Source organism: Dermacentor andersoni, chromosome 10, assembly GCF_023375885.2.
Source record: "Dermacentor andersoni chromosome 10, qqDerAnde1_hic_scaffold, whole genome shotgun sequence".
Taxonomy (NCBI): domain Eukaryota; kingdom Metazoa; phylum Arthropoda; class Arachnida; order Ixodida; family Ixodidae; genus Dermacentor; species Dermacentor andersoni.
This window is the reverse complement of record NC_092823.1, coordinates 106,246,949-106,272,627: the sequence shown is the minus strand read 5'-3', so window position 1 is coordinate 106,272,627 and position 25,679 is coordinate 106,246,949. Positions and strand designations below refer to the sequence as shown.

The window sequence follows — 25,679 nt, the reverse complement described above, 5'->3', positions numbered from 1 at the left end:
TTTCTCGGCTGAGCTTGGCTGCTGGCTCCCACCTACTAAAATGACCGCCAAAGAAAAGGGAGTGCAGCAAGACGGAAAAGGTGGCTTCTGACACAACGGTTTGGCAGTGGAATTGCGTGGGCACGTCATTCAGATCTTCTGCACGTTTATTAGCAATATAGTTGCGCTGTCTAACCGCTGACGCACCGAAGCACACGTCTTTATAAATATTTCGCGAGGTCGTCGTTATTCGGCATTTCTCCGTGCAACGATGTCGGGAGCTCTGCTCGCGCAGATTTTCGTGCATCCCTGGATGACGGTTCGGTGGTAAGTGGTAATTATATTCACACACCTTTGGGTTTGGGTTTCTTTTAGAGTGTACCGTGTTAACAGCTACCCTTATGAAAGGCGAAGCTGCGCAGCCTTTAGCTTTATGCTACAAAAGTAATCGACTTAAAGACTCATTACTGCGTCTGCTGCTTATAGTTGTAAATTCACATTGTTCAAATGGACCTTACAAGTCTGTAGAGTATAGTTGCACCTTGTGGTGTAAATTATTTCTTGTGTGTTTGGCCACGTACTCGATGAAACCAGAGCATATTCTGGGTTTTCTCGTGCCCAAACTCATACGATAACGAGGCAGCGCATAGTGCGGTAGGCATGACCCTTTGGCATGTGCTGGATGAACCCAGAGCAGATTCTGGGCTTTTACATGCCGAAACCACAATTTGGTAATGAGGAACACCGTGCTAACCTTCATGTTTTGGCACGTGCTGGACAAAACCAGAACGGATTCTGGCTTTTCACGTGCCAGAACTACCGGTCGATAATCAGTCGCAGAGTCGTGGGACAGCCCTCATGTTTGCGAACGTGCTCGTTTACTAGTGGTTCTCACGTACAATTAAAGCCTTCCCTAGCATGCAACATTGCATCAAATCAAAGGCTGCCATGATTGCGCTCGGTTGTCCTTGCTTAGTATTGACATTACTAGCTGAGGTGACTGAAACACCTGCACCCTCCTGTCACTAACCTGTGTTTCGTTCAATTTCAGAAATTTCTCGGCTGAGCTTGGCTGCTGGCTCCCACCTACTAAAATGACCGCCAAAGAAAAGGGAGTGCAGCAAGGCGGAAAAGGTGGCTTCTGACACAACGGTTTGGCAGTGGAATTGCGTGGGCACGTCATTCAGATCTTCTGCACGTTTATTAGCAATATAGTGGCGCTGTCTAACCGCTGACGCACCGAAGCACACGTCTTTATAAATATTTCGCGAGGTCGGCGTTATTCGGCATTTCTCCGTGCAATGATGTCGGGAGCTCTGCTCGCGCAGATTTTCGCGCATCCCTGGATGACGGTTCTGTGGTAAGTGGTAATTATATTCACATATCTTTGGGTTTGGGTTTCTTTTAGAGTGTACCGTGTTAACAGCTACGCCTTATGAAAGGCGAAGCTGCGCAGCCTTTAGCTTTATGCTACAAAAGTAATCGACTTAAAGACTCATTACTGCGTCTGCTGCTTATAGTTGTAAATTCACATTGTTCAAATGGACCTTACAAGTCTGTAGAGTATAGTTTCACCTCGTGGTGTAAATTATTTCTTGTGTGTTTGGCCACGTACTCGATGAAACGAGAGCATATTCTGGGTTTTCTCGTGCCCAAACTGTCATACGATAACGAGGCAGCGCATAGTGCGGTAGGCATGACCCTTTGGCATGTGCTGGACGAACCCAGAGCAGATTCTGGGCTTTTACATGCCGAAACCACAATTTGGTAATGCGGAACACCGTGCTAACCTTCATGTTTTGGCACGTGCTGGACAAAACCAGAACAGATTCTGGCTTTTCACGTGCCAGAACTACCGGTCGATAATCAGTCGCAGAGTCATGGGACAGCCCTCATGTTTGCGAACGTGCTCGTTTACTAGAGGTTCTCACGTACAATTAAAGCCTTCCCTAGCATGCAACATTGCATCAAATCAAAGGCTGCCATGATTGCGCTCGGTTGTCCTTGCTAAGTATTGACATGGCTAGCTGAGGTGACTGAAACACCTGCACCCTCCTGTCACTAACGTGTGTTTCGTTCAATTTCAGAAATTTCTCGGCTGAGCTTGGCTGCTGGCTCCCACCTACTAAAATGACCGCCAAAGAAAAGGGAGTGCAGCAAGGCGGAAAAGGTGGCTTCTGACACAACGGTTTGGCAGTGGAATTGCGTGGGCACGTCATTCAGATCTTCTGCACGTTTATTAGCAATATAGTTGCGCTGTCTAACCGCTGACGCACCGAAGCACACGTCTTTATAAATATTTCGCGAGGTCGTCGTTATTCGGCATTTCTCCGTGCAACGATGTCGGGAGCTCTGCTCGCGCAGATTTTCGTGCATCCCTGGATGACGGTTCTGTGGTAAGTGGTAATTATATTCACACACCTTTGGGTTTGGGTTTCTTTTAGAGTGTACCGTGTTAACAGCTACCCTTATGAAGGGCGAAGCTGCGCAGCCTTTATCTTTGCGCTACAAAAGTAATCGACTTAAAGACTCATTACTGCGTCTGCTGCCTATAGTTGTAAATTCACGTTGTTCAAATGGACCTTACATGTCTGTAGAGTATAGTTGCACCTCGTGGTGTAAATTATTTCTCGTGTGTTTGGCCACGTACTCGATGAAACCAGAGCATATTCTGGGTTTTCTCGTGCCCAAACTGTCATACGATAACGAGGCAGCGCATAGTGCGGTAGGCATGACCCTTTGGCATGTGCTGGAGGAACCCAGAGCAGATTCTGGGCTTTTACATGCCGAAACCACAATTTGGTAATGAGGAACACCGTGCTAACCTTCATGTTCTGGCACGTGCTGGACAAAACCAGAACAGATTCTGGCTTTTCACGTGCCAGAACTACCGGTCGATAATCAGTCGCAGAGTCGTGGGACAGCCCTCATGTTTGCGAACGTGCTCGTTTACTAGTGGTTCTCACGTACAATTAAAGCCTTCCCTAGCATGCAACATTGCATCAAATCAAAGGCTGCCATGATTGCGCTCGGTTGTCCTTGCTTAGTATTGACATAACTAGCTGAGGTGACTGAAACACCTGCACCCTCCTGTCACTAACCTGTGTTTCGTTCAATTTCAGAAATTTCTCGGCTGAGCTTGGCTGCTGGCTCCCACCTACTAAAATGACCGCCAAAGAAAAGGGAGTGCAGCAAGGCGGAAAAGGTGGCTTCTGACACAACGGTTTGGCAGTGGAATTGCGTGGGCACGTCATTCAGATCTTCTGCACGTTTATTAGCAATATAGTTGCGCTGTCTAACCGCTGACGCACCGAAGCACACGTCTTTATAAATATTTCGCGAGGTCGTCGTTATTCGGCATTTCTCCGTGCAACGATGTCGGGAGCTCTGCTCGCGCAGATTTTCGTGCATCCCTGGATGACGGTTCTGTGGTAAGTGGTAATTATATTCAGACACCTTTGGGTTTGGGTTTCTTTTAGAGTGTACCGTGTTAACAGCTACCCTTATGAAGGGCGAAGCTGCGCAGCCTTTATCCTTGCGCTACAAAAGTAATCGACTTAAAGACTCATTACTGCGTCTGCTGCCTATAGTTGTAAATTCACATTGTTCAAATGGACCTTACATGTCTGTAGAGTATAGTTGCACCTCGTGGTGTAAATTATTTCTCGTGTGTTTGGCCACGTACTCGATGAAACGAGAGCATATTCTGGGTTTTCTCGTGCCCAAACTGTCATACGATAACGAGGCAGCGCATAGTGCGGTAGGCATGACCCTTTGGCATGTGCTGGACGAACCCAGAGCAGATTCTGGGCTTTTACATGCCGAAACCACAATTTGGTAATGCGGAACACCGTGCTAACCTTCATGTTTTGGCACGTGCTGGACAAAACCAGAACGGATTCTGGCTTTTCACGTGCCAGAACTACCGGTCGATAATCAGTCGCAGAGTCGTGGGACAGCCCTCATGTTTGCGAACGTGCTCGTTTACTAGAGGTTCTCACGTACAATTAAAGCCTTCCCTAGCATGCAACATTGCATCAAATCAAAGGCTGCCATGATTGCGCTCGGTTGTCCTTGCTAAGTATTGACATGGCTAGCTGAGGTGACTGAAACACCTGCACCCTCCTGTCACTAACGTGTGTTTCGTTCAATTTCAGAAATTTCTCGGCTGAGCTTGGCTGCTGGCTCCCACCTACTAAAATGACCGCCAAAGAAAAGGGAGTGCAGCAAGGCGGAAAAGGTGGCTTCTGACACAACGGTTTGGCAGTGGAATTGCGTGGGCACGTCATTCAGATCTTCTGCACGTTTATTAGCAATATAGTTGCGCTGTCTAACCGCTGACGCACCGAAGCACACGTCTTTATAAATATTTCGCGAGGTCGTCGTTATTCGGCATTTCTCCGTGCAACGATGTCGGGAGCTCTGCTCGCGCAGATTTTCGTGCATCCCTGGATGACGGTTCTGTGGTAAGTGGTAATTATATTCACACACCTTTGGGTTTGGGTTTCTTTTAGAGTGTACCGTGTTAACAGCTACCCTTATGAAGGGCGAAGCTGCGCAGCCTTTATCTTTGCGCTACAAAAGTAATCGACTTAAAGACTCATTACTGCGTCTGCTGCCTATAGTTGTAAATTCACGTTGTTCAAATGGACCTTACATGTCTGTAGAGTATAGTTGCACCTCGTGGTGTAAATTATTTCTCGTGTGTTTGGCCACGTACTCGATGAAACCAGAGCATATTCTGGGTTTTCTCGTGCCCAAACTGTCATACGATAACGAGGCAGCGCATAGTGCGGTAGGCATGACCCTTTGGCATGTGCTGGAGGAACCCAGAGCAGATTCTGGGCTTTTACATGCCGAAACCACAATTTGGTAATGAGGAACACCGTGCTAACCTTCATGTTCTGGCACGTGCTGGACAAAACCAGAACAGATTCTGGCTTTTCACGTGCCAGAACTACCGGTCGATAATCAGTCGCAGAGTCGTGGGACAGCCCTCATGTTTGCGAACGTGCTCGTTTACTAGTGGTTCTCACGTACAATTAAAGCCTTCCCTAGCATGCAACATTGCATCAAATCAAAGGCTGCCATGATTGCGCTCGGTTGTCCTTGCTAAGTATTGACATGGCTAGCTGAGGTGACTGAAACACCTGCACCCTCCTGTCACTAACGTGTGTTTCGTTCAATTTCAGAAATTTCTCGGCTGAGCTTGGCTGCTGGCTCCCACCTACTAAAATGACCGCCAAAGAAAAGGGAGTGCAGCAAGGCGGAAAAGGTGGCTTCTGACACAACGGTTTGGCAGTGGAATTGCGTGGGCACGTCATTCAGATCTTCTGCACGTTTATTAGCAATATAGTTGCGCTGTCTAACCGCTGACGCACCGAAGCACACGTCTTTATAAATATTTCGCGAGGTCGTCGTTATTCGGCATTTCTCCGTGCAACGATGTCGGGAGCTCTGCTCGCGCAGATTTTCGTGCATCCCTGGATGACGGTTCTGTGGTAAGTGGTAATTATATTCACACACCTTTGGGTTTGGGTTTCTTTTAGAGTGTACCGTGTTAACAGCTACCCTTATGAAGGGCGAAGCTGCGCAGCCTTTATCTTTGCGCTACAAAAGTAATCAACTTAAAGACTCATTACTGCGTCTGCTGCCTATAGTTGTAAATTCACGTTGTTCAAATGGACCTTACATGTCTGTAGAGTATAGTTGCACCTCGTGGTGTAAATTATTTCTCGTGTGTTTGGCCACGTACTCGATGAAACCAGAGCATATTCTGGGTTTTCTCGTGCCCAAACTGTCATACGATAACGAGGCAGCGCATAGTGCGGTAGGCATGACCCTTTGGCATGTGCTGGAGGAACCCAGAGCAGATTCTGGGCTTTTACATGCCGAAACCACAATTTGGTAATGAGGAACACCGTGCTAACCTTCATGTTCTGGCACGTGCTGGACAAAACCAGAACAGATTCTGGCTTTTCACGTGCCAGAACTACCGGTCGATAATCAGTCGCAGAGTCGTGGGACAGCCCTCATGTTTGCGAACGTGCTCGTTTACTAGTGGTTCTCACGTACAATTAAAGCCTTCCCTAGCATGCAACATTGCATCAAATCAAAGGCTGCCATGATTGCGCTCGGTTGTCCTTGCTTAGTATTGACATAACTAGCTGAGGTGACTGAAACACCTGCACCCTCCTGTCACTAACCTGTGTTTCGTTCAATTTCAGAAATTTCTCGGCTGAGCTTGGCTGCTGGCTCCCACCTACTAAAATGACCGCCAAAGAAAAGGGAGTGCAGCAAGGCGGAAAAGGTGGCTTCTGACACAACGGTTTGGCAGTGGAATTGCGTGGGCACGTCATTCAGATCTTCTGCACGTTTATTAGCAATATAGTTGCGCTGTCTAACCGCTGACGCACCGAAGCACACGTCTTTATAAATATTTCGCGAGGTCGTCGTTATTCGGCATTTCTCCGTGCAACGATGTCGGGAGCTCTGCTCGCGCAGATTTTCGTGCATCCCTGGATGACGGTTCTGTGGTAAGTGGTAATTATATTCAGACACCTTTGGGTTTGGGTTTCTTTTAGAGTGTACCGTGTTAACAGCTACCCTTATGAAGGGCGAAGCTGCGCAGCCTTTATCCTTGCGCTACAAAAGTAATCGACTTAAAGACTCATTACTGCGTCTGCTGCCTATAGTTGTAAATTCACATTGTTCAAATGGACCTTACATGTCTGTAGAGTATAGTTGCACCTCGTGGTGTAAATTATTTCTCGTGTGTTTGGCCACGTACTCGATGAAACCAGAGCATATTCTGGGTTTTCTCGTGCCCAAACTGTCATACGATAACGAGGCAGCGCATAGTGCGGTAGGCATGACCCTTTGGCATGTGCTGGAGGAACCCAGAGCAGATTCTGGGCTTTTACATGCCGAAACCACAATTTGGTAATGAGGAACACCGTGCTAACCTTCATGTTCTGGCACGTGCTGGACAAAACCAGAACGGATTCTGGCTTTTCACGTGCCAGAACTACCGGTCGATAATCAGTCGCAGAGTCGTGGGACAGCCCTCATGTTTGCGAACGTGCTCGTTTACTAGTGGTTCTCACGTACAATTAAAGCCTTCCCTAGCATGCAACATTGCATCAAATCAAAGGCTGCCATGATTGCGCTCGGTTGTCCTTGCTAAGTATTGACATGGCTAGCTGAGGTGACTGAAACACCTGCACCCTCCTGTCACTAACCTGTGTTTCGTTCAATTTCAGAAATTTCTCGGCTGAGCTTGGCTGCTGGCTCCCACCTACTAAAATGACCGCCAAAGAAAAGGGAGTGCAGCAAGACGGAAAAGGTGGCTTCTGACACAACGGTTTGGCAGTGGAATTGCGTGGGCACGTCATTCAGATCTTCTGCACGTTTATTAGCAATATAGTTGCGCTGTCTAACCGCTGACGCACCGAAGCACACGTCTTTATAAATATTTCGCGAGGTCGTCGTTATTCGGCATTTCTCCGTGCAACGATGTCGGGAGCTCTGCTCGCGCAGATTTTCGTGCATTTCTGGATGACGGTTCGGTGGTAAGTGGTAATTATATTCACACACCTTTGGGTTTGGGTTTCTTTTAGAGTGTACCGTGTTAACAGCTACCCTTATGAAAGGCGAAGCTGCGCAGCCTTTAGCTTTATGCTACAAAAGTAATCGACTTAAAGACTCATTACTGCGTCTGCTGCTTATAGTTGTAAATTCACATTGTTCAAATGGACCTTACAAGTCTGTAGAGTATAGTTGCACCTTGTGGTGTAAATTATTTCTTGTGTGTTTGGCCACGTACTCGATGAAACCAGAGCATATTCTGGGTTTTCTCGTGCCCAAACTCATACGATAACGAGGCAGCGCATAGTGCGGTAGGCATGACCCTTTGGCATGTGCTGGATGAACCCAGAGCAGATTCTGGGCTTTTACATGCCGAAACCACAATTTGGTAATGAGGAACACCGTGCTAACCTTCATGTTTTGGCACGTGCTGGACAAAACCAGAACAGATTCTGGCTTTTCACGTGCCAGAACTACCGGTCGATAATCAGTCGCAGAGTCGTGGGACAGCCCTCATGTTTGCGAACGTGCTCGTTTACTAGTGGTTCTCACGTACAATTAAAGCCTTCCCTAGCATGCAACATTGCATCAAATCAAAGGCTGCCATGATTGCGCTCGGTTGTCCTTGCTTAGTATTGACATTACTAGCTGAGGTGACTGAAACACCTGCACCCTCCTGTCACTAACCTGTGTTTCGTTCAATTTCAGAAATTTCTCGGCTGAGCTTGGCTGCTGGCTCCCACCTACTAAAATGACCGCCAAAGAAAAGGGAGTGCAGCAAGGCGGAAAAGGTGGCTTCTGACACAACGGTTTGGCAGTGGAATTGCGTGGGCACGTCATTCAGATCTTCTGCACGTTTATTAGCAATATAGTGGCGCTGTCTAACCGCTGACGCACCGAAGCACACGTCTTTATAAATATTTCGCGAGGTCGGCGTTATTCGGCATTTCTCCGTGCAACGATGTCGGGAGCTCTGCTCGCGCAGATTTTCGCGCATCCCTGGATGACGGTTCTGTGGTAAGTGGTAATTATATTCACATATCTTTGGGTTTGGGTTTCTTTTAGAGTGTACCGTGTTAACAGCTACGCCTTATGAAAGGCGAAGCTGCGCAGCCTTTAGCTTTATGCTACAAAAGTAATCGACTTAAAGACTCATTACTGCGTCTGCTGCTTATAGTTGTAAATTCACATTGTTCAAATGGACCTTACAAGTCTGTAGAGTATAGTTTCACCTCGTGGTGTAAATTATTTCTTGTGTGTTTGGCCACGTACTCGATGAAACGAGAGCATATTCTGGGTTTTCTCGTGCCCAAACTGTCATACGATAACGAGGCAGCGCATAGTGCGGTAGGCATGACCCTTTGGCATGTGCTGGACGAACCCAGAGCAGATTCTGGGCTTTTACATGCCGAAACCACAATTTGGTAATGCGGAACACCGTGCTAACCTTCATGTTTTGGCACGTGCTGGACAAAACCAGAACAGATTCTGGCTTTTCACGTGCCAGAACTACCGGTCGATAATCAGTCGCAGAGTCGTGGGACAGCCCTCATGTTTGCGAACGTGCTCGTTTACTAGTGGTTCTCACGTACAATTAAAGCCTTCCCTAGCATGCAACATTGCATCAAATCAAAGGCTGCCATGATTGCGCTCGGTTGTCCTTGCTAAGTATTGACATGGCTAGCTGAGGTGACTGAAACACCTGCACCCTCCTGTCACTAACGTGTGTTTCGTTCAATTTCAGAAATTTCTCGGCTGAGCTTGGCTGCTGGCTCCCACCTACTAAAATGACCGCCAAAGAAAAGGGAGTGCAGCAAGGCGGAAAAGGTGGCTTCTGACACAACGGTTTGGCAGTGGAATTGCGTGGGCACGTCATTCAGATCTTCTGCACGTTTATTAGCAATATAGTTGCGCTGTCTAACCGCTGACGCACCGAAGCACACGTCTTTATAAATATTTCGCGAGGTCGTCGTTATTCGGCATTTCTCCGTGCAACGATGTCGGGAGCTCTGCTCGCGCAGATTTTCGTGCATCCCTGGATGACGGTTCTGTGGTAAGTGGTAATTATATTCACACACCTTTGGGTTTGGGTTTCTTTTAGAGTGTACCGTGTTAACAGCTACCCTTATGAAGGGCGAAGCTGCGCAGCCTTTATCTTTGCGCTACAAAAGTAATCGACTTAAAGACTCATTACTGCGTCTGCTGCCTATAGTTGTAAATTCACGTTGTTCAAATGGACCTTACATGTCTGTAGAGTATAGTTGCACCTCGTGGTGTAAATTATTTCTCGTGTGTTTGGCCACGTACTCGATGAAACCAGAGCATATTCTGGGTTTTCTCGTGCCCAAACTGTCATACGATAACGAGGCAGCGCATAGTGCGGTAGGCATGACCCTTTGGCATGTGCTGGAGGAACCCAGAGCAGATTCTGGGCTTTTACATGCCGAAACCACAATTTGGTAATGAGGAACACCGTGCTAACCTTCATGTTCTGGCACGTGCTGGACAAAACCAGAACAGATTCTGGCTTTTCACGTGCCAGAACTACCGGTCGATAATCAGTCGCAGAGTCGTGGGACAGCCCTCATGTTTGCGAACGTGCTCGTTTACTAGTGGTTCTCACGTACAATTAAAGCCTTCCCTAGCATGCAACATTGCATCAAATCAAAGGCTGCCATGATTGCGCTCGGTTGTCCTTGCTTAGTATTGACATAACTAGCTGAGGTGACTGAAACACCTGCACCCTCCTGTCACTAACCTGTGTTTCGTTCAATTTCAGAAATTTCTCGGCTGAGCTTGGCTGCTGGCTCCCACCTACTAAAATGACCGCCAAAGAAAAGGGAGTGCAGCAAGGCGGAAAAGGTGGCTTCTGACACAACGGTTTGGCAGTGGAATTGCGTGGGCACGTCATTCAGATCTTCTGCACGTTTATTAGCAATATAGTTGCGCTGTCTAACCGCTGACGCACCGAAGCACACGTCTTTATAAATATTTCGCGAGGTCGTCGTTATTCGGCATTTCTCCGTGCAACGATGTCGGGAGCTCTGCTCGCGCAGATTTTCGTGCATCCCTGGATGACGGTTCTGTGGTAAGTGGTAATTATATTCACACACCTTTGGGTTTGGGTTTCTTTTAGAGTGTACCGTGTTAACAGCTACCCTTATGAAGGGCGAAGCTGCGCAGCCTTTATCCTTGCGCTACAAAAGTAATCGACTTAAAGACTCATTACTGCGTCTGCTGCCTATAGTTGTAAATTCACATTGTTCAAATGGACCTTACATGTCTGTAGAGTATAGTTGCACCTCGTGGTGTAAATTATTTCTCGTGTGTTTGGCCACGTACTCGATGAAACCAGAGCATATTCTGGGTTTTCTCGTGCCCAAACTGTCATACGATAACGAGGCAGCGCATAGTGCGGTAGGCATGACCCTTTGGCATGTGCTGGAGGAACCCAGAGCAGATTCTGGGCTTTTACATGCCGAAACCACAATTTGGTAATGAGGAACACCGTGCTAACCTTCATGTTCTGGCACGTGCTGGACAAAACCAGAACGGATTCTGGCTTTTCACGTGCCAGAACTACCGGTCGATAATCAGTCGCAGAGTCGTGGGACAGCCCTCATGTTTGCGAACGTGCTCGTTTACTAGTGGTTCTCACGTACAATTAAAGCCTTCCCTAGCATGCAACATTGCATCAAATCAAAGGCTGCCATGATTGCGCTCGGTTGTCCTTGCTAAGTATTGACATGGCTAGCTGAGGTGACTGAAACACCTGCACCCTCCTGTCACTAACCTGTGTTTCGTTCAATTTCAGAAATTTCTCGGCTGAGCTTGGCTGCTGGCTCCCACCTACTAAAATGACCGCCAAAGAAAAGGGAGTGCAGCAAGACGGAAAAGGTGGCTTCTGACACAACGGTTTGGCAGTGGAATTGCGTGGGCACGTCATTCAGATCTTCTGCACGTTTATTAGCAATATAGTTGCGCTGTCTAACCGCTGACGCACCGAAGCACACGTCTTTATAAATATTTCGCGAGGTCGTCGTTATTCGGCATTTCTCCGTGCAACGATGTCGGGAGCTCTGCTCGCGCAGATTTTCGTGCATCCCTGGATGACGGTTCGGTGGTAAGTGGTAATTATATTCACACACCTTTGGGTTTGGGTTTCTTTTAGAGTGTACCGTGTTAACAGCTACCCTTATGAAAGGCGAAGCTGCGCAGCCTTTAGCTTTATGCTACAAAAGTAATCGACACAAAGACTCATTACTGCGTCTGCTGCTTATAGTTGTAAATTCACATTGTTCAAATGGACCTTACAAGTCTGTAGAGTATAGTTGCACCTTGTGGTGTAAATTATTTCTTGTGTGTTTGGCCACGTACTCGATGAAACCAGAGCATATTCTGGGTTTTCTCGTGCCCAAACTGTCATACGATAACGAGGCAGCGCATCGTGCAGTAGGCATGACCCTTTGGCATGTGCTGGACGAACCCAGAGCAGATTCTGGGCTTTTACATGCCGAAACCACAATTTGGTAATGAGGAACACCGTGCTAACCTTCATGTTCTGGCACGTGCTGGACAAAACCAGAACGGATTCTGGCTTTTCACGTGCCACAACTACCGGTCGATAATCAGTCGCAGAGTTGTGGGACAGCCCTCATGTTTGCGAACGTGCTCGTTTACTAGTGGTTCTCACGTACAATTAAAGCCTTCCCTAGCATGCAACATTGCATCACATCAAAGGCTGCCATGATTGCGCTCGGTTGTCCTTGCTAAGTATTGACATGGCTAGCTGAGGTGACTGAAACACCTGCACCCTCCTGTCACTAACGTGTGTTTCGTTCAATTTCAGAAATTTCTCGGCTGAGCTTGGCTGCTGGCTCCCACCTACTAAAATGACCGCCAAAGAAAAGGGAGTGCAGCAAGACGGAAAAGGTGGCTTCTGACACAACGGTTTGGCAGTGGAATTGCGTGGGCACGTCATTCAGATCTTCTGCACGTTTATTAGCAATATAGTTGCGCTGTCTAACCGCTGACGCACCGAAGCACACGTCTTTATAAATATTTCGCGAGGTCGTCGTTATTCGGCATTTCTCCGTGCAACGATGTCGGGAGCTCTGCTCGCGCAGATTTTCGTGCTCCTGGATGACGGTTCTGTGGTAAGTGGTAATTATATTCACACACCTTTGGGTTTGGGTTTCTTTTAGAGTGTACCGTGTTAACAGCTACCCTTATGAAGGGCGAAGCTGCGCAGCCTTTATCTTTGCGCTACAAAAGTAATCGACTTAAAGACTCATTACTGCGTCTGCTGCCTATAGTTGTAAATTCACATTGTTCAAATCGACCTTACAAGTCTGTAGAGTATAGTTGCACCTTGTGGTGTAAATTATTTCTTGTGTGTTTGGCCACGTACTCGATGAAACCAGAGCATATTCTGGGTTTTCTCGTGCCCAAACTGTCATACGATAACGAGGCAGCGCATCGTGCAGTAGGCATGACCCTTTGGCATGTGCTGGACGAACCCAGAGCAGATTCTGGGCTTTTACATGCCGAAACCACAATTTGGTAATGAGGAACACCGTGCTAACCTTCATGTTCTGGCACGTGCTGGACAAAACCAGAACGGATTCTGGCTTTTCACGTGCCAGAACTACCGGTCGATAATCAGTCGCAGAGTCGTGGGACAGCCCTCATGTTTGCGAACGTGCTCATTTACTAGTGGTTCTGACGTACAATTAAAGCCTTCCCTAGCATGCAACATTGCATCAAATCAACGGCTGCCATGATTGCGCTCGGTTGTCCATGCTAAGTATTGACATGGCTAGCTGAGGTGACTGAAACACCTGCACCCTCCTGTCACTAACCTGTGTTTCGTTCAATTTCAGAAATTTCTCGGCTGAGCTTGGCTGCTGGCTCCCACCTACTAAAATGACCGCCAAAGAAAAGGGAGTGCAGCAAGACGGAAAAGGTGGCTTCTGACACAACGGTTTGGCAGTGGAATTGCGTGGGCACGTCATTCAGATCTTCTGCACGTTTATTAGCAATATAGTGGCGCTGTCTAACCGCTGACGCACCGAAGCACACGTCTTTATAAATATTTCGCGAGGTCGGCGTTATTCGGCATTTCTCCGTGCAACGATGTCGGGAGCTCTGCTCGCGCAGATTTTCGCGCATCCCTGGATGACGGTTCTGTGGTAAGTGGTAATTATATTCACACATCTTTAGGTTTTGGTTTCTTTTAGAGTGTGCCGTGTTAACAGCTACCCTTATGAAGGGCGAAGCTGCGCAGCCTTTAGCTTTATGCTACAAAAGTAATCGACTTAAAGACTCATTACTGCGTCTGCTGCTTATAGTTGTAAATTCACATTGTTCAAATGGACCTTACAAGTCTGTAGAGTATAGTTTCACCTCGTGGTGTAAATTATTTCTTGTGTGTTTGGCCACGTACTCGATGAAACCAGAGCATATTCTGGGTTTTCTCGTGCCCAAACTGTCATACGATAACGAGGCAGCGCATAGTGCGGTAGGCATGACCCTTTGGCATGTGCTGGACGAACCCAGAGCAGATTCTGGGCTTTTACATGCCGAAATCACAATTTGGTAATGAGGAACACCGTGCTAACCTTCATGTTCTGGCACGTGCTGGACAAAACCAGAACAGATTCTGGCTTTTCACGTGCCAGAACTACCGGTCGATAATCAGTCGCAGAGTCGTGGGACAGCCCTCATGTTTGCGAACGTGCTCGTTTACTAGTGGTTCTCACGTACAATTAAAGCCTTCCCTAGCATGCAACATTGCATCAAATCAAAGGCTGCCATGATTGCGCTCGGTTGTCCTTGCTAAGTATTGACATGGCTAGCTGAGGTGACTGAAACACCTGCACCCTCCTGTCACTAACCTGTGTTTCGTTCAATTTCAGAAATTTCTCGGCTGAGCTTGGCTGCTGGCTCCCACCTACTAAAATGACCGCCAAAGAAAAGGGAGTGCAGCAAGACGGAAAAGGTGGCTTCTGACACAACGGTTTGGCAGTGGAATTGCGTGGGCACGTCATTCAGATCTTCTGCACGTTTATTAGCAATATAGTGGCGCTGTCTAACCGCTGACGCACCGAAGCACACGTCTTTATAAATATTTCGCGAGGTCGGCGTTATTCGGCATTTCTCCGTGCAACGATGTCGGGAGCTCTGCTCGCGCAGATTTTCGCGCATCCCTGGATGGCGGTTCTGTGGTAAGTGGTAATTATATTCACACATCTTTAGGTTTTGGTTTCTTTTAGAGTGTGCCGTGTTAACAGCTACCCTTATGAAGGGCGAAGCTGCGCAGCCTTTAGCTTTATGCTACAAAAGTAATCGACTTAAAGACTCATTACTGCGTCTGCTGCTTATAGTTGTAAATTCACATTGTTCAAATGGACCTTACAAGTCTGTAGAGTATAGTTGCACCTTGTGGTGTAAATTATTTCTTGTGTGTTTGGCCACGTACTCGATGAAGCCAGAGCATATTCTGGGTTTTCTGGCTTTTCTGGTGCGCACATCAGTCCACATGCTTCCATGCACCTCTCCGTTGTGTCAACCGCTTCTTGCAGAGCGTCTTGCTCTTTACCTGTCGACCCTCCCGTAGTCCAGATGGTGAGGTCGTCAGCATATATTGCGTGACCAATCCCTTCTATTTGTTTCAGTTGTTTGGGTAGCGAGCTCATCGCTACATTGAATAGCATCGGCGAAATGACGGAGCCTTGTGGCGTTCCCTTTCGCGGTATGTCGAATTTATCAGAGCGTAAGTTGCCTATCCCCACTGTGGCTGTCCCTTCCTTCAGGAAAGCTTTGATGTAATTATATATATTTACACTGCAGTTATATATGTTGAGGTGTTGCAGTATGGCTTCGTGTGACACGTTGTCGTAAGCCCCTTTCACGTCAAGTGCTAGGATGGCTCTTTTGCTGTGCGTGTCCAGTTTGTCGATTACTTTTTCTTTGATCTGCAGTAACACCTCTTGCGTGGACAGGTGAGCTCTAAATCCGAACATGGTGTTTGGGACGTGTCCGTTGTCTTCGAGACGTTCGATCGTGCGGTTGTGCACCATGTGCTCATAGAGTTTTCCAGCACACGAGGTGAGGGATATCGGTCGAAGGTTCTGCACGCTGATGGGCTTGTTGGGTTTAGGTATCATGGTTACCTCCGCGTGTTTCCATTCCGGTGGTATTTTACCGTGTTCCAAGCACTCGATGATGTATTTTAAGAGTGCCTCTACAGAGGCTCCGTCAAGGTTCCGGAGTGTCTTGTTGTTTATTCTGTCGTACCCCGGCGCCGTGTTGCGGGTGAGCTTGCTCAAGGCCATCTGGGTTTCTGCTTCTATGAAGGGCCGGTCCAGGTCTATATTTGGTTTGCCTCGATACTCGTCTAAGTGCGAATCTACAGTTATGTTCCGCTCTGTACCGAGGAACTTCTCCACTTCTTTGATTATGTCTTACTCTTTCCCCGGGTGGTTGCGTATAAGTCTCTGCACTTTGTTTTGCGGCGTTCTTGTTCTCCTTCTTTGATAGGAGTGTCTTGAGTACCGCCCAAGTGCGCTTGCTGCTTAAGGTCCCTTGAAGCATGTTACATGGTTCGCGCCAGTTCTGCTTTTCAAGTAGTTCAGAGTACTCCTGCGTTTCCTTGATCAGCTTAGAGATTCGAATATTGAGTTTCCGGTTGCATTTGTTACGCTGCCAGAGTTTTGCGAGTCCCCTGCGCGCCTCCCACAGGTGGAGTAAGTGGGGGTCGACCACGGGGGTGACTTGCGACAGCTGGATTGTCTTCGTATGCTTCTCGGCTCTTTCCACGACTCCTCTGATCCATATTTCTATGTCGTCTATCGTCGCATTAATGGCACTCTCGTCTTTGCGAAAGGCCTGCCAGTCCGTGATCTTGGCTCTTCCAATCTTCATCGTCGCTTTGTGGTGCGGGATGATCGTTTGCACTATGTAATGGTCGCTACCCAGAATCTCGTCTGTGCAGCTCCACTCATACTGCTTGAGTCCGTGTACATATGTCAGGTCGGGGCTGGTGTTTCTAGATACACTGTTGCCGATGTGCCTAGGTGTGTGCGGGTCGTTGAGTAGCGTGAGGAGTTGTTGTTGGGCGACGTTGTGTACATCTCCTTTTTTCGTTGAGGCTGCATATCCCCAGGCCACATGGGGAGCCAACGACTATCAGTCCGTTACCCATGCTAAGCTTCTTCCCTTCTCGCATTAGCTTGTCTAGATCTTTTAGGTGGCCCTTTGGCGGGCTGTACATGTTTAACACAAAGAGGCTTTGCTGCTGTTTTTTCTCGGGTAAGATTTCGACGACTGTGTGTTCTTTGCGGTGTTGGATGTCGTGTTGCTGAGCGTTGATGGCCTTCTTGGTCAGGATTTCTGTCCTCATCTTACCGTCGGTGACGTTAGTGAGGTAACCACTGACCTTGAAGTCTTCAGCTTCGGTTTCTTGTAAGGCCATAATGTCTGGGTTAAGCTGCGTGCAGAATTGTACAAGGTTGCTTCTCTTACTTCGGATAGAATGACAGTTCCATTGCCAAATTTTGAGCCCTGGGTGTTGCTTGCAGTCATCTTTCTCTTTAGTTAGCCTCGCCATCTTGTTCGCTTAGGGTCTGCATGATCTTGGCTTCTCTCGCAGGGTACTTAGGCTCCTTGTGAGTATCGTCTCTTCTACCATGTGGATGTGTTGACTGAAACTTTCTCCCGATTGAGTCATTTTGTTCTGTAGGGCCTGAATCTGGTTGTCCATTTCGCTCTTGAGAGATTGGAACCCAGTCTGTATCATCTGGGTTACCGTGTTTTGCATAATCTCTGTTACCGTGGACATCGTGGTTTCTATCATGGCAAACACGCTGGCGTTGATGCGGTCTTCAAGTGTCTTCAGGTCGTTCTGGGTTATCACCGCCTGGTTTGACATTGTTGCTGGCTTTGGTTGTGTTGCTGAGGATGGTGGTGGTGGGGATGAAGGTCGCGGTAGTGGTGCTTGCGATTGCTGGCCCTTTTCTCTCCGTAGTTCTATTTCTCGCATGAGGTATTCGAGCTGTTTTTCAGTGCTAGCTTCATTCTCTTGTGTCTTCTTCTTTTTCTGTTCTAGCTCTCACTTCAATTCATCGTTCTGTGTTCGTAGAATCATTATCGTGTCCTCGTACCTCGAGTGTATTGTGGTTTGAACGCCACTATTTTCCCTCGACGTTTCATTGTGCCGCGTGATGACGTTGGCCAAGCTTACCTTGCGCTGGGTGTTGTCGTGTTCCACGCCCGTTGCCGGTATCCGGGGGACACAGTTCTCTTTCCCTCGATCTCGATCCTGACTTGGATCTGAATCTTTTTATCGGTTCGGTCTCATTCGGTGACTGTGGCGATGGTGACATGGTCATCATGTGCTCGTTGTCATTGGTAGTTACTACACTGGCCTGGTACCAGAATCTTCTCTGTCTCGATCTTGACCGCTCCCCGACTCTCAACGGTGGCGGGACCGGTTTCAGCCTCCTTCGACAGTCTCTACTCGCCGTTTCATTGGGTATTCCGCAGAGCTTACATTGCGGCTCGCATTGGTGGTTGTTTGGATCAGCGTTGTGTTCTCCGCAGTTGTCACATAGTTCGTCGTTTGGATTAGGGCAGACGTCTTGTCTGTGTCCTATCTCCCCGCAAGATCTGCAGTACTGGACTGACTTTCTGTAGCGTGTTCAGCGGGTGAGCGTACATCCAACTTGAACGGCACATGCGGGCCCTCGGAAGGTGATCACTGCCGACGTCGATCTTCCCAGCATTCTAGCGAAGAAGATTTTGCAATTGTTGGTCGTTGCTAGTAGATCTACTAGCTGCTCGTCGGTGGTGCCTTCCTCTATTCCGTGAACAACGCCACGTACAGGGCCCGGAATTGGCTTCAGGTACGGTGTGACTTCGTATGTTGCGTGTCCTATTTCGATGCATCTTATTTCCGCTAGTTCAAGTGCGCAGTCTTCTTCGGTACATGCCAGAATTAAGTTATGTTGCCACTGTGTCTGTATGATCACTTAGGCGTAGAGCTCCTGGGCTGTGACTCCGCATGCTTGGGCTAATCCTCTTGCTATCACTCCGCCTTTCCAGTTTGATACTTTCACACCAGCTTTAGGTCTGTACACAATCTTGTAATGGTTTTCTGGTAGCGGTTGAGTTGTTGGCCAACGAGGACGTGGCTTGCTTGCGTTGGTTTGGCCCCATGGCTTTTGAGGAGCTTGTTGTGGTTTTCCATCATTCGTGTTCTGCCCCTTAATGTGTTCGTATGAGAACTCCTTCTGCGTAGCTTGCTCAAGGCCCTCTGGGTTTCTGCTTCTGTGAAGGGCCGATCCAGTTCTATATTTGGTGTGCCTCGATACTCGAGCCAAGGGTTCGCTAACTCAAGCTGGGGAAGGATGGCGCAACACCGAGGGTGCATGGCCTGTGATGTGGCAGGCCTCAACGATATTCCACGGAACGAATGAAAATTCCAGGTTATCTTCACCTAGACGTAATCTGTGCAGGTCACTTTTTTAGAGATCTGGTCGTCAGAATTAAAGCAAAAATGCAGCGAGGCTAGAATATTGGGACTAATCAGGATGCTTAGAGAAAGTCGCGAACATTCCAAGTGCAGTTACTCTGGAAGTTGGGTAGAACACGGTTCAGGCAAGCCCGTGATCTCGCTTGCCACATATCTTATACCCTAGGGTTAACGGTGCCATTCAATGTGTCCCGAAAATGACGACTTGGCACCTGTTCTGAAAACCTATGAAGTCTGCACGTTGCAGCATAAACTTGTACATTTGAAGGTCATGCTGCAGAATGTGTTGCTGTGCAGAAACTGCAACTGTGTTTACATGAACAAAGTGAAATTTCAGAAAGTGCTTGTAGCAGCATTTGTATGATATGACAATAAATACTTGTGAAGCGCTTGCTGAGCAAGTGGCTGCTTCTTACCATGACACTGGCCTTCTTGAGCAAGGCTTTCATTATTGCCAAGAAGGAATCTGGATTTCATGGCAGTATTACGGGGCCTTGCCATCCAGACTGCAGAATAGGCCGATTCGCAGCAGTGACATCCTTCGAAGTGTGTGCATATTGTTTGTGCATGACAAATGCCATCTTGTGCACCTGACTAGTGTGCTGCAACTGCTTTGCGAGATCACGCCTCGCTGGATCACTAGGTTCAGCAGGTTGAAAAACAACACGTTATGGGCAAGACAACAGCAGCCATGCTTAGGAAACGAAAGCAGGGTTCACTAACCAAGCTTTGCTTAAAAAATGCCAGGACAGTATATTATCCTTTCAATTGCAGCTAGCCTTTCAATGCAAGGAGGATCTAATGTATGGGTCTGTGGTTTCTAAAGTCTCTGGTAAACGGGGAAGCCAAAAAGTGCCCACAAAGAGAGCTGTCCTGCGACGTTACGTACACACAAGCACAACTTGACCAGCGTGTACATATCTGCCCACCCTTTCTCCATCTTTCATAATCCACAACACTATTGATATTCAATACTGCAATGCGCATGGGTCCAAAAGGTATGCTTAAAATTCGTGCTATGTTAAAGGGACCTCTCACTGAGCTGAGGAATTTCAAATCTGCCAGTGCAGTGTAGGTCACAAAGATAATCATGTCTCCCAAGTATTATTACACCATAAAACTCTGTGAACCCTTGTTTTCAGAGTAAAACTTTTCCCACGACTGATCTGCTATCATGCAGCTAGAGCCAACAGTGTAAGAACAGAAAACAGCAGCACAAAGTGTGTCAAATATCACATGACATGCAGCAGGCGTGGCTATGTTTGGAAACGTGCCACACAATAATCGAGTGTGACAATAGGATTGAGCCGGAACGTCATGACATAACAGTGATGTCGGCTTCGATATGAAAAGCAGGGAAATACAGTTTGTGAGCACTGCTCAAGCCACTAAGAGGGCTCCACTGTAGAGAGGGTAAGTCACCATTTTGCAGTGCAATTGGAGAACATTTGATGTGCACCTGTCTCGGCAAGTACGGAACCACACTAATGTAACAGAATTTCCTGCACAGTCTTTCAGATGTTTAAGCACTGCTAGTTCGCTCTATAATCGCGTTTTTCCATTTACTGTGTTAAATTGGAGCTCTTGGCTGCATTGCAGTGGGATGAGCAAGGTGGTTTACATTACTGTGCCATGTTCCTTCCAGTTGAGCTAAGGACATAAGAAGGGAACAGTGGTTACCGTATGTATGCAGCTGGAGAACTCAAGGCATAACTTGTGCATGGCGCTGGAGCGGGCCCTCCCGTGAGGGCCTCGTGCCACAGTGCGAGGCAGGCTGCAGGTCAACACCCGCGCCGGCACTGCTGGGGCAACCTTGGGGCTCCGCAGAGCATAGGGCTGCAACGTGAACGGCTTGACGCTGCGAGAACACAGTGAATGCGTGTTAAGGATGCAGGTGTAAACACATTTCATGCTTAGTTTGGTGTGCACACTGGTTGATTATTGATTCAAACGGACTAATAAATGTTGCTTAAGGTACAATTTCAAAGCAAACAGCGAACGTGAGGCCATGTAGCAGTTGTGCAGGCGGCAAAGTTGTCTTTTTCTATGAAAGTTCAAATATGTGTGCAACATTGCACATATATTGCGGTGAAGGGAAGTAATGAAAATTGATTTCAGCTGCAACTTTGTTATGGACTTTATTGCAAATGACTGGTAACAGCTCCCACTCATTTGCACAGAAGCCTTGTTTGTAAACCAAGTGTTGGCAATCCTACCTAGTTATTCTTCGTATGCAGATGGAATAGCATCGCTGCAATTCAGCTTTTTGGTGCTGCTGTGAAATTGATTCTTAATAATGAAAGCTCTGCCCAAGAAGGTGAATGTCGTGGTTGGAAGCTGCCACGTCCACAAGAATGTATCATTTTTCGTTTTTGCATCACACACATGCCGAGGCAAGCAATTTCCAAAATTGCATCTTTTGTTGATGTCAACATAGTTGGGGTATGCCTATACCACACCAAAAACCATTCTACAATGTGTCTTTCACAAGTACCAGTTGATGCTGCAACATGTAGGCAGGAACGTATAAATGCTATGTTGACTTCATAGGTCTTCATAACGTGCCAAGGCATCATTGTCGGGACATAATGAATCGCAGCCTTCCCTTGATAAAATCCCTCGACATCTTTCGTAATGAAATACGTCCTGCCGACTTTTCCCATATATTGTTGCTACCTGATGCAGATGTTGCGTAGAACGCAGTAATGATTGTGTTAATCCGCATATATCAAAACTGCTTTCCTTTAAAATTCTGTCGCAAACGAAAATCGAAGAAACCATGGATTACGAATGCCTTATTGAAATAAAATAGAAAAAGGATCGAAACTATATGCGCAATTCATTAAATCCAAGGATCCCGTGAAATTGTCTCAATATAAGAAATTTCGCAATAACTTAAACAAAGAGCTACGTCAAGCCAAGTACGAATACTTCAGCTATTCGTTAGGTAAACTACTTGGACGTCACTACAACAGTGGTCCAAACTGCATTATGCGCAATGGGGCTGTGCTGACGGCAGAATCTGTCAACTTCCTTTAACGATTTCTATTGATGTCACAAATCCTGTATGCTCTCCCATTAATTCAACAAACACGTCAATTCACCAAGCACCAGGAAAAATGAAGTAATTTCTGTATTCAGAAACCTTAAAAACTGTAGGGTATTAGATAAAAGTTTTCAAATAAAACCTCTAAAGTATGTAATTCATTTCCTAGCCCCAATCTTAACATACATATTCAACCTCTGTCTCAGTAGTGGAGTACAGTTGCCGACCATTTATTCGGACCTCACAGGGATTGCGGAAATGTCCAAACAGGTGTCCGAAAAAGCAGATTAAGAAGAAAAATAGTGAAATCCTTTATTTCCACGCACTTATTCGGGCTCGGCAGTAGGCTTGAAAAAATCGTGAATGCGCTGTTGCACGCTGTTCCGTTTACGCGCAATCAGATAACCCTGAATCTCGGAGAGGGTCGTACGGTCACTATAGGCGGCTGAAAGCACAGTCACTGCTTGTACACGCTCCGCATGCGACGGTAGCGTAGCACATGGTGCGTCATCGTCCGACGGTGCAGCAGAAACCTGAAGAATCATCTCGCCGTCGTCGAGTTCTGTGCACGTCGGTACAGCAGTGTCAGCACCTGTCAAATGAGACGGTGTCCGGAGTCTCAATGCAACCACTTCGCAGGTGTCAGCAGAATATTTTCTGTGTCAGTAGGGAGCACATCGGAAGGCGAGAAATCTTAGGCCTCCTGGCACCCGCTTGCCAGCATTCCCCAGCGCAGTCTGCGCGGGCACTGTCGGCGCCATTAGAGACTTGACGAGATGTTTCCGTATGCCGCGTTGGATCACCGAAACCTCGACGCAGCACACAAAGCAAACACCACCATGCCGACACCAGTAACACAAACGAAAAAAATGTGGCCTGCTCACAGCGTCATGCGTGAAGAAACAAATCAGCTGCTGGATTGTCTTGACATGGCTTACTAAGCTGAAACCGGAACTGCTGCAGAGCCACTCTATCGAACCAGGCAGAAATGATGATGATGAGCAGGGATTTCTAGTTGCGCTGCTTTGTGGAGCACCAAGGAAGCTCTGTTCAAAACAAAAATGGCGTTCAGCAAGTCGAACCATGCACCGGTCAGAATCGGTGCATGGTGCTCTCGACCGAGTTGGCTCAAGGAGTGTTCGAAAAATCACACGAGACGTTGCAAGGTGTCCGAACTTTCGGCAGTTATACATTATGGTTTATGGGGAGAATGGCAGTGCCGCGAAGCTGACCGAATAATCGGGCATGTCCGAATTTTTGGAGTCCAAAAAATGAGTCGGCGACTGTATTTCCTAAGCACATCCAGATTGCAAAAGTTGTCGTGATACACAAAGGAGGCGATACCTCTGAATTGTCAAATTATGGGCCAATTTCTATTCTACCAGGAATTTCTACACACACAGAAAATTATTCACACGAGAATAACTAATTTTTTAGATAAGCGTTCCGTTTTGTCGAATGATCAGTTCGGGTTCAGACCAAAAAGATCCACTGAGTTGGCACTACTCAAGCAAAAGGAACTCATCATAAATGCATTTGAAAACAAGCTCCTTGTCCTCGGAATTTATATCAACTTTTCCAAAGCCTTTGATTTAATCAATCATGACTTGTTAGTAAAAAAACTAAACCACTGTGGTATAAGAGGGATTCCTAATTCTTTGATACGGTCATACCTCCAACATCGTAAACAAATTGTAGCACACAATGATGCTTTGTCTGATGGCCAATACATAAACTCGGGCGTGCCGCAAGGCAGCATCTTAGGCTCTCTGTTGTTTTTAGTTTACTTAAACGATATATTTTACACTAAGCTACCGGTGAACCTTACTGCCTACGCTGATGACCTTACGGCGCTCATTACGGGTAGTAGAGAAAATGACATCCTCTACAGGTAATTAGTTTTTGTAACACATGTGTCAGTGATCGCAGGAAAATTACCTAAAGGTGAACACAAGCAAAACTAAAGCCATGGTATTTTGACCGAAAAACAAACTTGTAAAAGATATGCGGAGGTTTGGGAGCAACTATATTGAAATCGTGCATAGTATCAAATGTCTGGGAGTAACCTTCTTGGAATTGCCTAATTGGGATGCCCAAATTAATAACATACGATCAAAAATGAGCAAAGTGAATGGAGTGCTATGTCGTCAACGGTGTGTGCTATAAACAAGAATTAAACTATTAATCTACAACGCTTTCTTAGTTACAGTACTTAACTATTGCCACACTGTCTGGGGCACAAGTACGAAGCATAATTTATAGATTATTGCTAATCAGAAACGTGCGATAAGATTGATTGCTAACATACCATGGTATGCCCGCACAGAAAGCTATTATTCGAAGTTTAACATCATTCAAGTGCCTAATCTTTATGCCTTCAGATTAATTCTTATGTACAAGAATGCTATTAGAACAAACGCAGATATGTTGACACTATTCAACCTTCAAAGCCATGTACAATGTACGCCGTTGCACTGCATGGTCTACACCGTCTTGTCGGACGGTGTACCGATTTTAATCAGGCGCCTGTAAACTTCCCTGTTACCTTAACACACTTGGAAGAGAATAACATCTCACTAGAAGAAATATCGAAAAATTAGTTAGTGTTTTGCTGCTCCTGCACCAATGTATGATGTTACATTCTGTTTTTTGTATGTCGCGCTATTGTTTCTTACACCACACAGTGTTAACAAATTCACTAAGGCTGTTCTCAATTTTGAACATATATTTTCTTACTGATCCGTGCTGTATTTTTGCCCTTTTACGTCCGCAAATTCAGAATGTATTCCAATGTTTCCAGTATTTCCTTGCGTTTGTCATGACTAAGATGTTTCCTCGTCATACTGTAATGTGGGGCGTAATGTAGTTTGATCAAGCCGCTGCATGCAGCTTTTACCCTTACGTCCACTCTCATTCTGTGGAAAGAGAGAAATAAAGATTATTATTATTATTAACCCAAAGAGACACGGCTAGGTGAGGTTACTGGCCTACCTGAACGGTCTGCTTTAAGCATCCCGATTAGAGCAATCTTCCTGGGCTCGCTGTGAGATTTTTCTCCAATTCCGATGACCAGATCTCCAACAGTGGCCTGCACAGAATACGTCCGAGAGAATAAACTGAAATTTTCATTCATTGCATGGAATATAGTGTCCTGCCATATCGCACGCCATGCACCCTCGAGCTAATGCCACCCTTCTGTATGTCCCTTGAGTAAGCGAGGCCTTGGCACACAATCTGAAAACCTATGATGTCAATGTAGCCCGTTTCGGCCCACTAGTTGCACCATGAACTAGGCAGATGTGAAGACAGGATATGAAAGAGAATTGATCGTTAGAAAAAAGACTTCTCATTTCCAGTACACTTCCGGAGCATGTGGCAGCCTGAATATGCCATTCACTTCCATCAGGCTTCCATCATTGCCAAGGTTTAAAGGCAGTATCGTACTCCCTTGCTATCAGACTAGAGAAAATGCTGGATGGCAACTATCGGATTCCTCCACCTGCGTAGGCGCAATACCGCCGTTTCGAGCCATTT

At 46.8% G+C, this 25,679-nt stretch overlaps 1 long non-coding RNA gene across 1 annotated transcript in view; it reads right to left on the bottom strand.

Moving 5' to 3' along the window:
* Positions 1–25,430, bottom strand: part of LOC129387933 (uncharacterized) — a 106,288-nt gene extending 80,858 nt beyond the window's left edge. The window contains exons 1-2 of the long non-coding RNA XR_008615085.2: positions 25,137–25,430; positions 20,780–20,957 (exon numbers count right to left, since the gene is read on the bottom strand). This is a non-coding gene — a long non-coding RNA (uncharacterized lncRNA). The remainder of the gene's footprint in view (positions 1–20,779; positions 20,958–25,136) is intronic.
* Between the last annotated feature and the right edge of the window lie 249 nt (positions 25,431–25,679).